This window comes from Physeter macrocephalus, chromosome 4 (assembly GCF_002837175.3).
Source record: "Physeter macrocephalus isolate SW-GA chromosome 4, ASM283717v5, whole genome shotgun sequence".
Taxonomy (NCBI): domain Eukaryota; kingdom Metazoa; phylum Chordata; class Mammalia; order Artiodactyla; family Physeteridae; genus Physeter; species Physeter macrocephalus.
Window position 1 is genome coordinate 77,374,950 of NC_041217.1, and position 15,079 is coordinate 77,390,028.

At 35.8% G+C, this 15,079-nt stretch overlaps 1 protein-coding gene across 3 annotated transcripts in view; it reads right to left on the minus strand.

Moving 5' to 3' along the window:
• Window positions 1-6,879, minus strand: part of LOC102985122 (flavin-containing monooxygenase 5) — a 74,704-nt gene extending 67,825 nt beyond the window's left edge. For 2 of the 3 annotated variants that reach the window (XM_055084365.1, XM_055084366.1), the window contains exons 1-2: window positions 6,494-6,879; window positions 1,845-2,255 (exon numbers count right to left, since the gene is read on the minus strand). The gene's annotated coding sequence lies outside the window, so the exon portion shown is untranslated. Of the gene's footprint in view, window positions 1-1,844; window positions 2,256-4,882; window positions 5,575-6,493 lie in introns of those variants that run through there. The other variant, XR_008617137.1, reaches the window with a different exon arrangement.
• Window positions 6,880-15,079: the final 8,200 nt, after the last annotated feature.

Sequence of the window (15,079 nt, forward strand, 5' to 3'; positions counted from 1 at the left end):
ATTCTTTGTCTCTGTTTATTTTTTTTTCTTTTGCCTACCCAGGTACGTGGGGGGTTTCTTGCCTTTTGTGAGGTCTGAGGTCTTCTGCCAGTGTTCGGTGGGTGTTCTATAGGAGAAGTTCCACGTGTAGCTGTATTTCTGATGTATCTGTGAGGAGGAAGGTGATCTCCGCGTCTTACTCTTCCGCCATCTTGCCTGCTTCCCCACTAGAGATTATTATACTAAGCAAAGTCAGAAAGAGAAACTCAAATACCATATGATATCACCTATATGTGGAATCTAAAACATGACACAGATGAACTTATTTATGAAACAGAAACACACTCACAGACATAGAAAACAGACATGTGGTTGCCAAGGGGGAGGCAGGATGGGGAGGAATGGATTGGGTGTTGGGACTAGTAGATGCAAAATGTTATATATAGAATGGATAAACAACAAGGTCCTATTGTTTAGCACAGGGAACTGTATTCAATATCCTGTAAAAAAAAAATAATAATGGAAAAGAAAAAAAAATTAAAAATAATTTTAAAAAATTAAAATTACATTTTAATTTAAAAAAAATAAAAAAAAAGATTAACAACTTGAGATCAATAGTGTTCATAGAGTACTAAACAGAAGGAATAAGAAAAACCCATACCCTAAAAGAGAAGAAACTGTACACCTAGACACATTATGGTATAATCTCTAAAAGTTTCAGAAGTTTTGCCACAAAAAGAGCCATTTTAAACATACTTTTGGGGACTTCCCTGGTGGCACAGTGGTTAAGAATCTGCCTGCCAATGCAGGGGACACAGGTTCGTTCCCTGGTTTGGGAAGATCCCACATGCCATGGAGCAGCTAAGCCCGCATGCCACAACTACTGAAGCCCGTGCGCCTAGAGCCCTTGCTTCACAACAAGAGAAGCCACCGCAATGAGAAGCCCGCGCACTGCAACGAAGAGTAGCCCCCGCTCACCACAACCAGAGAAAGCCCACGTGCAGCAACAAATACCAACACAGCCAAAGGATCAATTTTATAAATAAATAAATAAATAAACTTTGGGAGGAATTATTCAAATAAGAGAAATAAAGCCAGCAGATGCTCCCTGGACAACATACTACCTTGCTAACTTGTCTTACTCCCTCATCCTGCTTGAGGAACTTAGTATGTCTGAGAATCTTTTATTATTCATATACATTTGAATGACTTTTAGCTAAATACGAACTGTTTCAAAGGTCTTTCCTTCAGTATTTAAAAATAGAACCACATTGTCTTCTTGCATACGCTGTTGCAGTTGAGAAGCAGAGGGTATGGCAGGGATAAAACCAAGAAGTCGTCTCCTGTTTTCAGAGGGAACATATAAATACCAATTTAACAACCCCAAACAAAGAAATCAGGTAAGGAGGAAGAAAACTGACACAGATTGATACAAAAAAATAAAACAGTAGAAGCAAATCAGGATGTAATTAATCAGTAAGTACAAATGGACTAAACTGCCAGTTAAAAGCCTAAGTTTATCAGATTGCATAAAGCAAAACAAACAAAACAAAAAATATGTAGAGCTACATACTTAAGACTCCAAATCTGACTGTATCATTCCCTGCTTAAAATTTTCAGTAACTCTCATCACTAATAGGGTTCACAGCATCAACTCAATTCACTCTGACTTAGAGTCAGTCAACCAACCTCTCTAGCCTTATTTTCTTTCAGCTACCTTTTTTTCATCTGTTCCAATAACACTGAACACTCCTAGTTCACTGCATTCACCATTTGTTTCAGGATTCTGTATCTTTGTTTATACGATTTTCTCTTGACACACCTAACCCCTTCTTAAGAGTATTAATTCATCCAAAAGGACTTACTTTAGTTATCATTGCTTCTGGGAATTGGCCCCTAACCTTCAAGAATATTCCAAATATCCTTCTTTTATGGGTTTAAAAAAAATTTTTTTAAATTTATTTATTATTTTTGGCTGTGTTGGGTCTTCGATGCTGTACACAGGCTTTCTTTAGTTGCAGCAGCGGGGGCTACTCTTCATTGCGGTGCGCGGGCTTCTCATTGCGGTGGCCTCTCTTGTTCTGGAGCACGGGCTCTTGGCGCGTGGGCTTCATTAGTTGCGGCACGCGGGCTCAAGCTGCTCCGTGGCATGTGGGATTTTCCAGGTGCAGGGCTCGAACCCGTGTCCCCTGCATTGGCAGGCATTCTTAACCACTGCGCCACCAGGGAAGCCCCTTCTTTTATGTTTTTTAAGGCACCTTGTTCATTCTTCTTACCTTAAAAGATCAGGAGTAACAAACAGCAGAATTAGACCCAACAAGCTTATATTGGAATTATCAGACATAAAATATTAAAAGTATATTTATAACATTTGTAGAAATAAGAGTGAACTAAAAATATGAACAAGAGGTGGGAGAGAATTTTCTGAGGTGATGGGAATATTTTGACAATAAGGATGTGGATTACATAAGTGTACTCATTTGTCAAACTGAACAGCCTATCCACTTAAGATCTGTGCATTTCATTGAGTATAAAACAGTACTTAAGAAAAAAATTTTGAAAACACCTTCCAGATTTTGTCCATCACTGCTTGTTACCTTAATTCAGGCTATAAATATTCCACATTTATTTTGTTATAATAACAAGGGAATTCTTTTTTTTTTTTTTTTTTGCGGCATGTGGGCCTCTCACTGTTGTGGCCTCTCCCATTGCAGAGCACAGGCTCCGGACACGCGGGCTCAGCAGCCATGGCTCATGGGCCTAGCCGCTCTGTGGCATGTGGGATCTTCCCGAACCGGGGCACGAACCATGTCCCCTGCATCGGCAGGCGGACTCTCAACCACTGCGCCACCAGGGAAGCCCCAAGGGAATTCTTTAAGTACAGAACTGTTTTATTTATGTTCATATTCCAGTGAATGGCCCAGTGTGTGGCACATTTTGTTCCCTAACCAGAAGTCCAGGTTCAAGCCGGTTGCTGAAATATAGCTCTAGCTTAGCCATTCCACAGACATCAAGCATCATCTAGTCTGTTCATTCCAGAACGTCAAGCTATTTCAAAACCAGTGAATCTTTTCATTCATCTCATTCATGTCCCCATTTGGCACCATTCAAAATACAAGTTACTTTAATTATTCATCTTCTCTATCATCACCTCTTTCTAGCAATCCCTCTTCTTTGTTCCCCAGAAGCAACTGCTCATCTGATTTCTATTACCATAGGTTACTTTTGCTTATTCTAAACTTCTTATAAATGGAATTATAAACTATATACTGCTTTGTTTTTGACTTCTTTTAGTCAACATTTTTGAGATTTATCCATGTTGTTATGTGTATCAGTAGTTCACTTCTTTTTATTGTTGTTCAACTGTATAAATATATCATAGATTATTTAACCATTGTTCTCCTGTTGATGGACACCTGGGTTTTTTTCCAGTTTGGGGCTACTACAAATAAAGTAGTTCTAAACATTCTAGAACAAGGCTTTTGTGAATAGATGTTTCTAGTTCTCTTAAATACCTAGGAGTGTAACTGCTGAGTCATGGATGCACATATGTATGTTTAGCTTTTGAAGGAACTGCCAAACTATTTTCCAAAGTGTTTGTACTATTTTATATTTTTACAGCTATGTATGAGATTTCCAGATGCTCTACATCCTCTAAAGCATTTGGTATTGTCAATCTTTTATCAATCTGTGTTTTAATTTGCATTTCCTTGAGAATCAGTGATGTTGAACACTTTTTAATATGCTTATTACTAATTCATATGTCATTTTTGTGAAGTGTTTGCTTAAATATTTTGCAGACAATTATATGACATATTATTAGTGAGCTCTAGGAATTCTATGCATATTCTATACGTATTATAAGCCCTTTGTCAAATGTATTTATTATGAATATTTTCTTCCAGCCTGTTGTGTACCTGTTTTCTTAACAGTGTCTTTTGAGGAACAGAACTTTTTTATTATAATAAAGTCCAATTTATAGTTTCTTTGTCTTAAAAAAATATGAACAAGAAATGAGAGATTATAATAAATGACCAGGCAGACTAGAAAAACAGCCAAATAAACTTTTAGAAATGAGATATAAAATCATTGAAATTAACTCAGTGGAGGGTAGGCAGAATAATGGTCTCCCAAAGATGTCCATGTCCTAATCCCTGGAACCTATGAATATGTTATGTTACATGACAGCAGGAATTAAGGTTGCAGATGGAATTAAATTTGCTAATCAGATGTCCTTAATATAAAAAGACTAATACTGGATTATCTGGGTGGGCCCAATACAATCACTTGGGTACTTAAAAATTGAAGACGGAGGCAAAACAGTCAGTGTCAGAATGATGGATGTGATTTTCAAACTGGAGGAAGCAAACCATCACCCAACAAATGTGAACAATTTCTAGAAGCTGGAAAGGGCGAAGAAGCAGATTCTTCTCTAGAGCCTCCAGAAAAGAATACAACCTTTGACTTTAGCCTGGAGACCCATTTAGAAATTCTGAACAAGAGAACTGTAAGGTCATAAATTTCTATTGTTTTAAACATTGTTTAAATTTGTGGCAATTTGTTACTGCTGCAATAGTAAACTACTAAAATGGATTAATCAGATTAGACACAATGAAAAGAGAATTAGTGGAATGGAACATAGATCTAAAGAATGCAGTAAAGAAGGACAAAGATGGAAAATACAGTAAGTCCCCTACATATGAATGAGTTCCATTCTGAGAGTGTATTCGTAAGTCCAATTTGTTCATCAGTCCAACAAAGTTAGCCTAGGTACCCAACTAACACAATCTGTTATATAGTACTGTACTGTAATAGGTTTATAATACTTTTCACACGAATAATACATAAAAAACAAACACAAAAAATAGAGAAAACATTTTTAATCTTACAGTACACTACTTTGAAAAGTACAGTAGTACAGTATAATAGCTGGCATACAAGGGCACATTTGCATCTTTGAAAGTTCACAACTTGAAGGTTTGTATGTAGGGGACTTACTGTATGAAAGAAGAGAATAGGGACAATGGGTGAGATGTAATAGTCAATTCGCTGGAAATTCAATGGCTGAAATTTTCTAAAATTTATGAAATATATTAAAACTTAAGTTTCAGGAAGCAATGATTCCCAAACAGGGAATAAATAAATGAAAAGAAATACCCATGTAAACAGATCATAGTAAAACTTCAGGGCACCAAAGACTAAGAGAAGATCTTAAAATAGACATACAGAAAAAACAAATATAAATAAAAAAACAAAAAACCAAAAATAAACAAAACCAATGAACCAGATAAACTTCAAGGAATAAAATTTATACTGAGAACAAATTTCTCAATAGCAAATGGAAGGGTAAAAATAGTAGAACAGGGCTTCCCCATTGGCGCAGCGGTTGACAGTCTGCCTGCCGATGCAGGGGACACGGGTTCGTGCTCTGGTCCGGGAAGATCCCACATGCCGCGGAGCGGCTAGGCCCGTGAGCCATGACCACTGAGCCTGCACATCCGGAGCCTGTGCTCGGCAACAGGAGAGGTCACAACAGTGAGAGGCCCGTGTACCACAAAAAAAAAAAAAAAAAAGTAGAATAATATCTTCAAATTGCTGAAAGAAAATAACCTAGAATTGTTTACTTGGTTAAAATATCACTTAAAAATTAGAACAAAATAGACATTCTCAGGCAAATGAATACCGAAACACCAGGCCCACAACACTTTACAAAAAATTTCTACCAAATAACCCAGAAGGTCATTCCCTTTCCATATATATACATTCTTCCAGAGGATAGATAAAGAGGTGGTGTCTCTGATTCATTTCATGTATAACCTTAATAAAACAAAGCCAATACAAGCAAGGAAAATGATAGGCTATTCTTACTCATGAACATAAGTATAAAAATTCTAAATAACATTAAAAAAATCAAATTCGGCAATGTATATGGACTAATTCAGTTAAACTGACTTTGTATTTAACAGATTAGTATTAAAAATCTATTCTCATAACTTAGCAAGTAAAACAACTTAAAACTTATCTGCCAACTGAGTGCATTGTCCTACATATTTTAAAATGATTTTTTCCTCAACTTTTTACAATTATCTTGTCCAAATGTAATTTGACATCAATTTTTTGGTGACTCATCTTTAGTAAATCTTCCAAAAACAGCAACTTTTTCTACACATTTTATCAGTTTATCTGACACTTCTGGCATATAACAGGTGGGAACAAAGGTGCTGATTCTCAGCTAATACTCACTGTACAAGAGCACTACTTGTTAACATTGAAAAACTTCCAAGCTAGTTAGTAAAGAGGAATTCTCTACCTACTTAAAATATAAGTTGGGACGTGACATCAGCATGTGGCAGCATAAGACATTCCTCCTTTTTAATCCCCGTCTTTAATTAACAAATTGGACATCCATAACGAACAAGGGCGCCTCAGTGAGGGTTTCCAGATCTTGTACCTTTCCCCAGGGGATCCAAGGGGAATCTCACCCACCAGTTCAGCCAGTATCAGACAGACATACCTCCATACAAACTGTGGAACCAGCAGAGCCAGTGAGACTTCCTGGACGCCTCTTGCTACTGTTGAGCAAGAATTAGGTGAGTGTTGAAGTAGCCAGGTACTCACCCACAAGAGAGAACTTGCAGAGTCCAGCCCTCCTGAAGGGAGAATACAATACACCACTGGAGAAAAAGGAAAAAAAATACAATTGGCCTTTGAACAACGTGGGGGTTAGGGGCACCCACCCTCTGTGCAGTTGAAAACCTGTGTAGAACTTATAGTCAGCCCTCCATACACTCGTGGTTCCTCTGTATCTACAATTACACATCCATGGATTCAACAGACCTCGGATCATGTAGTACTGTTGTATTTACTATTAAAAAAGTAATATAAGTAAGTGGACCCACATAGTTGAAACTCGTGTTTGAGTCAACTGTGTATGAACGTGGTCACAAGGGAAGAAGGAAGAGAAACTTTCCCAGTGCTACCCACCCCCCAGAAGGCCCTGGCTGGGGCTGATTTATCAGGCAGAGGGGACACCTCTCAATTACCTGGGTCTTGTGCCAGTGGGTCTTAAATTCAGGGGTCCCATAAAACTGTAACAAATGGAGAAAGAGTTCTTAACCAGCTGCCAGTAAGATGAACCCACAGTCTTCCTGTGAAAGGAGCCAATTAGCTTATCTTCACAGCTGTGGACTTAGGGGTAATCTAATTAAACACATTAGTGGAAAGAAGGAACTAAAGACTGGAGTGGAAATAGATAAAATAGAGACTAAAAAGAAAATAAAAAAGATGAATGAAACTAAGAGCTTTTTAAAAAAAAAAAAACAAAAAACAAAGAAACAAACCTTTAATTAGATACACCAAGAAAGAGAACTTAAGTGAAATTACAAAGAAAGAGGATATGTTACAACTGATAATCTCATAAATACAAAGGAGAAGAGAATACTATGAAAAATATATGTCAAAAAATAGGACAACTTAGAAAAAATAGTAAATTCCTAGAAGTGTATAACCTACCAAGACTGAATCATGAGGAAACAGAAAATCTGAACAGACAAATTGTTAGTAAGAAGATTAAACAGTAATTAAAAACCTCCTAACAAAGAAAAGTCCAGGACCTGATAGCTTCACTGGCAAATTCTACCAAACATATAAAGCAGAATTAACATCAAACCTTCTCAAACTTTTCCAAAAATAGAAGACGAGGGAACACTTTCAGACTCATTTTATGAGGCCAGTACTATCTTGATACAAAAACCAGACAAGGACACCACAAGGAAAGAAAATTACAGGTCAATATCCCTGATTAACATAGATGCAAAAATCCTCAACAAAATATTAGCAAAACAAATTCAAAAATACATTAAAAGAATCTTACACAATGATGAAGTGAGATTTATTCCAGGGAATGCAAGAACAATTGAATGGTAGATGTTGAATCAATGTGATACACCATATTAACAAAATGAAGGGTAAAAACTGTATGATCATCTCAATAGATGCAGAAAAAGCATTTGCCAAAATTCAAATCTATTCGTGATAAAAACTCTCAGGGACTTCCCTGGCGGTCCAGTGGTTAAGACTTCACCTTCCAATGCAGGGGTTGCAGGTTCAATCTCTGCTTAGGGAGCTAAGATCCCACATGCCTCAGGACCAAAAAACCAAAACATAAAACAGAAGCAATACTGTAACAAATTCAATAAAGACTTAAAAAAAAAAAAACCTCTCAACAAAGTGGGTATGGGGGAACATACCACAGCATAAAAAGTCACATATCTCGTAGTTTTGATTTGCATTTCTCCAATAATTATTTCATACTTATTTCTCTAATTGTTAGAGAAATGCAAATCAAAACTACAGTGAGATATCACCTCACACCAGTCAAAATGGCTATCATCAAAAAATCCACAAACAGTAAATGCTGAGAACCCTCCTACACTGGTAAGAATGTAAATTTGTACAGCCACTATAGAGAACAGTATGGAGGTTCCTTAAAAAACTAAAAATAGAACTATGATATGATCCTGCAATCCTGCTCCTGGGCATATATCTGGAGAAAAACATGGTCTGAAAGGATACATGCACACCAGTGTTCATTGCAACACTGTTTACAATAGCCAAGACATGGAAGCAACCTGCAAGGAAAATGATAGGCTATTCTTACTCATGAACATAAGTATAAAAATTCTAAATAACATTAAAAAAATCAAATCTGGCAATGTATATGGACTAATTCAGTTAAACTGACTTTGTATTTAACAGATTAGTATTAAAAATCTATTCTCATAACTTAGCAAGTAAAAGAACTTAAGACTTATCTGCCAACTGAGTGCATTGTCCTACATATTTTAAAATGATTTTTTCCTCAACTTTTTACAATTATCTTGTCCAAATGTAATTTGACATCAATTTTTTGGTGACTCATCTTTAGTAAATCTTCCAAAAACAGCAACTTTTTCTACACATTTTATCAGTTTATCTGACACTTCTGGCATATAACAGGTGGGAACAAAGGTGCTGATTCTCAGCTAATACTCACTGTACAAGAGCACTACTTGTTAACATTGAAAAACTTCCAAGCTAGTTAGTAAAGAGGAATTCTCTACCTACTTAAAATATAAGTTGGGACGTGACATCAGCATGTGGCAGCATAAGACATTCCTCCTTTTTAATCCCCGTCTTTAATTAACAAATTGGACATCCATAACGAACAAGGGCGCCTCAGTGAGGGTTTCCAGATCTTGTACCTTTCCCCAGGGGATCCAAGGGGAATCTCACCCACCAGTTCAGCCAGTATCAGACAGACATACCTCCATACAAACTGTGGAACCAGCAGAGCCAGTGAGACTTCCTGGACGCCTCTTGCTACTGTTGAGCAAGAATTAGGTGAGTGTTGAAGTAGCCAGGTACTCACCCACAAGAGAGAACTTGCAGAGTCCAGCCCTCCTGAAGGGAGAATACAATACACCACTGGAGAAAAAGGAAAAAAAATACAATTGGCCTTTGAACAACGTGGGGGTTAGGGGCACCCACCCTCTGTGCAGTTGAAAACCTGTGTAGAACTTATAGTCAGCCCTCCATACACTCGTGGTTCCTCTGTATCTACAATTACACATCCATGGATTCAACAGACCTCGGATCATGTAGTACTGTTGTATTTACTATTAAAAAAGTAATATAAGTAAGTGGACCCACATAGTTGAAACTCGTGTTTGAGTCAACTGTGTATGAGTGTGGTCACAAGGGAAGCAGGAAGAGAAACTTTCCCAGTGCGACCCCCACCAGCAGGCCCTGATTGGGGCTGATTTATCAGGCAGAGGGGACACCTCTCAATCACCTGGCTCTTGTGGCAGTGGGTCTTACATTCAGGGGTCCCATAGGACTGTAACAAATGGAGAAAGAGTTCTTAACTAGCTGCCACTAAGATGAACACACAGTCTTCCTGTGAAAGGGGCCAATTAGCTTATCTTCACAGCTGTGGCCTTAGGGGCAATCTTCTAATTAAACACATTAGTAGAAAGAAGGAACTAAAGACTGGAGTGGAAATAAATAGAGACTAAAAAGAAAATAAAAAAGATGAATGAAACTAAGAGCTTTTTTAAAAAAAATAAACAAAAGAGAAAAACTTAGACTCACCAAAAATAGAGAACTCAAGTGCAATTACAAAGAACAAGGATATATTACAAATGATAATCACATAAATACAAGGGATCATAAGGGAATACTGTGAGAAATTATGTGTCAATAAATTGGACAACTTAGAAGAAATGGATAAATTCCTAAGAAATGTATATAACCTACCAAGACTGAATTATGAGGAAATAAGACCAATTGCTGGTAAGGGGATTGAATCAGTAATTAAAAACCTCCTAACAAACAAAAGTCCAGTACCTGATAGCTTCATTGGCAAATTCTACTAAACATTTAAAGAAGAATTAACATCAATCCTTCTCAAACTCTTCCAAAAATAGAAGACAAGGGAACACATTCAAACTCATTTTATGAGGCCAGCACTATCCTGATACCAAAACCAAACAAGGACACCACAAAGAAAGAAAATTATAGGCCAATATCCCTGATTAACATAGATGCAAAAATCCTCAATGAAATATTAGCAAAACAAATTCAATAATACATTAAAAGAATCTTACACAATGATCAAGTGGGATTTATCCCAGGGAATGCAAGAACAATTGAATTGTAGATGTTGAATCAATGTGATATACCATATTAACAAAATGAAGGGTAAAAACCATACGATCATCTCAATAGACACAGAAAATTCATGTGACAAAATTCAAATCTATTCATGATAAGAACTCTCAACAAAGTGGGCATGGGGGAACACACCTCAACATAAAAAAGCCACATATGATAAGCCCACAGCTAACATCAATTTCAGTGTTTAAAGGCTGAAAGCTTTTCCACTAAGGTAAGGAGCTAGACAAGGATGCCCAATTTGCCACTTTTATTCAACATAATATTGGAAGTCTTTGCCAGAGTGTGTAAGCAAGAAAAAGAAATAAAAGGCATCCAAACTGGAAGAGAAAAAGTAAAACTGTCTCTATTTGCAGATGACATGATCTTATATACAGAAAACCCTAAAGACTCCACCAAAACACAGTTAAAACTAATAAATTAAGTAAAGTTGCAGGATACAAAAATTAATATACAAAAATCTATTGCATTTCTATACACTGATAACTCTCAAAAAAGAGAAATAAATAAAACACACCCATTTACAATTGCATCAGAAAGAATAAAATACCTGGGAATAAATTTAACCAAGGAGGTGAAAGACCTGTAGAGTGAAAACTATAAGACACTGATGAAAGAAATTGAGGAAGACACAAATAAATGGGAAGATATTCTCTGCTCATGGGTTGGAAAATTTAATATTATTACCATGACTATATTACCCAAAGCAATTTACAGATTCAATGCAATCTGTGTGAAAATTCCAATGACATTTTTCACAGAAATAGAAAAATAATCCTTAAATTTGCATGGAACCACGAATAACTAAATAACTGAATAACTAAAGCAATCATAAGAACAAAGCTGGAAGCATCACACTTCCTGATTTCAAACTATATTATAAATCTATAGTAATCAAAAGAGTATGGGACTAACATAAAAACAGATGCACAGGACAATGGAACAGAATAAAGAGCTCAGAAATACATATATGGCCAATTAATTTACAACAAAGTAGCCCAAAACATACAAAGGGAAGCGAGAATTTCTTCAGTAAATGGTGCTGAGAAAACTGGGCAGTCACATGCAAAAGAATGAAACTGGACCCCCTATCTTACACCATATACTAAAATTGATTCAAAATCGATTAACGACTTGAATAAGACCTAAAATCATAAATCTCCTAAAAGAAAACATAGGTGGTAAGGTCATTGACATCAGTCTCGGCAATGATTTTTTTTTTTTTTTGATTTGGCACAAAAAACAAAGGCAACAAAAGCAAAAATAAGTAAGTGGGACTACATGAAATTAAAAAGCTCTGTACAGGAAATCATCAACAAAATGAAAAGGAACCTATAGAGTAGGGGAAAGTTTTTGCAAGTCATATGTCTGATGAGGGATTTATATCCAAAAAATATTTTAAAAACTCATACAACTCAATAGCAAAGAACCACAAACACTACAATTAAAGAGTAGGCTGAGAAACTGAATAGACAGTTTTCTAAAGAAGACACACAAATGGCTAAGTGGTTGATGCAAAAGTGATCAACATCACTAATCATCAGGGAAATGCAAATCAAAACCACAATGAGATATCACCTCACATCTGTTAGAATGGCTACCATCAAGAAGACAAGAGATAACAAGTGTTGGAGAGTGTGGAGAACAGGGAACCCTTGTACACTGCTAGTGGGAATGTAAATTGGTGCAGCCACTGTGGAAAACAATATGGAGGTTCCTCAAAAAATTAAAAACAAAATTACCATTTGGCCCAGTGATCCATTTATGGTTATATTTCCAAATATAAAATATCAAAGAGGACAAAAAGGGAATCTTGACATTTGCAACACATGGATTGACAGTGAGGGCATTATGGTAAGTGAAATAAGCCTGACAGAGAAAAACTAATACTGCATGTATCACTTATATGTGGAATCTTAAAAGAAAAAAAAAAGTCAAACTCAGAGAGTAGAAAAATGGATGCCAGGGATGGAGGCTGGGAGAAATAGGGAGAGGTTGGTAAATGGGTACAAACTTTCAGCTACAAGATGAATAAGGTCTGAAGATCTAATGTAAACATGGTGACTATAGTTGATAACACTGTATTATATAATTGAAATTTGCTAAGAGTAGAACTTAAATGTTCTCACTAAAAGGAAGAAAAAAAGCTAAATATGTGAGGTATTGGTTGTGTTAATTTGGAAGGAATCCTTTCATAATGTATGCATGTATCAAATCACCACAATATACACTTAAAATATCATACAGTTTTACATATTAATTACACCTCGATAAAGCCAAAATTTAAAAGAAAAAAAAGAGAATAAATGTTAGTCACCTGGAATAAGCTTAAATATATTAGCTGTCTCAATAGATGGGTGATGGGGAGTTAAATAGAATATACAATTATTTTTTGTAGTCCTATATAGAGATAAGTAAATGTAACAAAGAAAAAAAAATCACTGACAAAAAATAGAACCAAAGGTAGATGGTAAATGTAGTAGGCTAAATTACTGGTGTTAACACTTACCCTTTACAGTATCCACATCCTCACACCTGGACTTTGGGTGGCTATATCACCTGCTTGAATCAAAGGAATGTGGGTAGAAGTGATAGTCTGCCATTCTGAGCCTCAGTCTTGAGGCCTCAATTGTTTATAGTTGCCCTCTTGCCCTGTGCTATCACCATGTGATCTTCCAATGAGTAGCTGTAATCCTGTTAGCCTGTACCTTAGTGGAACACATGTGAAGCAAAGCTATCCCTGGCTGACCTGCAGACCTTAGTGAGAAGCAGGGCTCCCTCAGCTAAAGCAGAGGACTTGCAGATCCATGAGTGAAATAAATGCTTATTGCTGTAGAACACTTAGAGTGTGTGGTTGTTTGTTGTACATCAAAAATTAACTAATACAAACAATGAGAAAACAGCCATTTCATTTTAACAATTGAGATAGTAGGTATGATGAAAATGAAATATCTAGCTCTCTCATAAACTTGATCCCAGAATCATAACATGGTTTGCACATACTTGGAAATAAGTCAACTAACATTTGGGTTGTCACCCAGCAAGAACTGCACAGGTGCCAAACAACACTATTAAATGGCAAACTACTTCCCTTTTATAATAAAATAATAATATATGGAAATTTGCTAAGGAAATATTATTTGCCAAGGAAATACTAAGAGCAAGAAACAGAATTGGCAAATGTTAATTTTAAACAAAATAAAATTCAAGAGAAAGCATCAAAGAAAATTACATCACACTGATAAAAAGTATAAGACAAATATAACTGTCATTAACTGTTTTGTACTTACAACTATAGTTTTAAATGGTTTCTCTTGCTATATCTATCTATCTAGATATATATCACAGATTTATGTGTCAATTATGCTTCAATAAAGCCAAAATTTAAAAAAAGAAAAGAGAAACTTAAGTAACATGAAATAAGATTAACTATACCAAATTATAAATATAGCATAAATTGAGGTAATTTTCTCTGTATTAACATATCGAAGGGGGAAAAAAGGATGAGATTATCACCATAGATGCCACAAAAGTCTTTAACAAACTTCACTAATCATTCTGATTTTTTAAAATACTCAAATTAGGAATTGATGGATACAGCCTAAACATGATAAAATATATATACCTTATTCCTACAGCCAATATTTTACTAAATGGGAAAACACTAAAGTCATTTCTAATAAGGTCAAGAACCAATAAAGATACCTATTATCTCCTCTACTATTTAACATTGTCCTGGAGGTTTTAGCCAATGTAACTAGAAAGAGAAAACAGAGACATAAGAATTGGAAAGATGATGTAAGACTATCTATGTTAAAAGGTGATATGAGAGTTTAACTAAATAATCAATTATAAACTCAGGCAATTAAAAAAATAAAAACCCTCAGTAAAGCAGCAATATATAAAATTTTAACATACAAATTCAACAGTCTTCATATATACAAATGATATATGATTAGAAAACATCAAGGAAGAAGAACACATTTAAAATTCCAACAAAAAAAAACCTGTACACTGGAAACTACAAAACATTGATAAAGGCAATTGAATATGACTCAAAGAAATGGAAACATATCCCATGCTCTTGGATTAGAATTAATATTGTAAAATGGCCATACTACCCAAAGCAATCTACAGATTTAATGCAATCCCTATCAAAATACCCATGACATTTTTTGCAGAACTAGAAAAAATAATTCTAAAATTTATATGGAAACATAAAAGACCCAGAATTGCCAAAGCAATCCTGAGGAAAAAGAACAAAGCTAGAGGCATAACCCACGCAGACTTCAGACATACCACAAAGCTACAGTAATCAAAAAAAGCACGGTTTTGGCACAAAAACAATAAATCAATGGGACAGAACAGACAGCCCAGAAATAAACCC